The sequence below is a fragment of the Elephantulus edwardii genome, unplaced genomic scaffold, assembly GCF_000299155.1.
Source record: "Elephantulus edwardii isolate Elephantulus edwardi_28Jun2011 unplaced genomic scaffold, EleEdw1.0 scaffold00213, whole genome shotgun sequence".
Taxonomy (NCBI): Eukaryota; Metazoa; Chordata; class Mammalia; order Macroscelidea; family Macroscelididae; genus Elephantulus; species Elephantulus edwardii.
The window spans coordinates 2,540,331-2,541,170 of record NW_006399963.1 but is presented as its reverse complement, the minus strand read 5'-3'; the positions used below and the strand labels follow the sequence as shown (position 1 = coordinate 2,541,170).

At 41.9% G+C, this 840-nt stretch overlaps 1 protein-coding gene and 1 pseudogene across 1 annotated transcript in view; one reads left to right on the top strand and one right to left on the bottom strand.

Moving 5' to 3' along the window:
* The window catches only part of VSTM4 (V-set and transmembrane domain containing 4), a 315,580-nt gene that overhangs the window by 18,732 nt on the left and 296,008 nt on the right, over positions 1-840 (bottom strand). The window lies entirely within an intron of this gene.
* LOC102869806 overlaps positions 1-840 on the top strand; it is a 55,743-nt pseudogene that overhangs the window by 482 nt on the left and 54,421 nt on the right.

Here is an 840-nt window from a genome sequence, read left to right as displayed (position 1 = left end):
CTTTGGAATGGGAACAAATATAGATCTCTTCCAGTCAGTTGGCCAAGTGGTTGTTCTCCAGATTTCTTCGCACAACTTGGTGAGCACATCCAGGGAAGCATCTGTTAGCTGAAATATGTCAACTGGTAAACCATCTATTCAGGACTAGGTAGTTTATAGAATTTTTTTTTTAAATTTCTTTAAGGAATCAATAACTCTGATTTAACTAAGCTATTCCATAATTTGGGTAGCGTATAGGGAGCTCTGGTGGCATAGTGGCAAAAGGCTGTTCTGCAATCCTGGAGTCATGCTGTTTGAGGCCACTAGCCACTTCATGGGAGAAGGATGTGTAATCTCTTCCTGTGCAATTAACTGCCTCTGAAAACTCGACAGAGGGTCAGCTGTGGGTTGGTTCCGATTTGACAGTACACAACAGCAACATAGATCTAATAAGTTAGGGATTTCTTTAAATTATTGAGGAATTATGATATCAGCTTGAGGACTAAGGTGCATCTTATCCTGGCTGTGGTTTTTCTGATCACTTGCTATGCATTTGAGAGTGGGACAATGAATAGAGATGACAGAAGAATTGGTACCTTTGAGTTGTGGTGTTGGAGAATAGCAGTGAACATACATAGACTGCCAAAAGAACAAATGAATAATGTCTTGGAGAGAGTGCAGCCAGAGTGCTCTTTGGAGGCAAGAATTATGAGGCTTCACCTCACATTGTTGTTGTTGTTGTTATGTGCCGTTGAGTCGTTTGCGACTCATAGTGACCCTATGTACAATAACCCTAAACTCTGCTCTATCCTGTGCCAATCTCATTGCCCCTGACACACTCATCCCGATTACCCCAGTCAC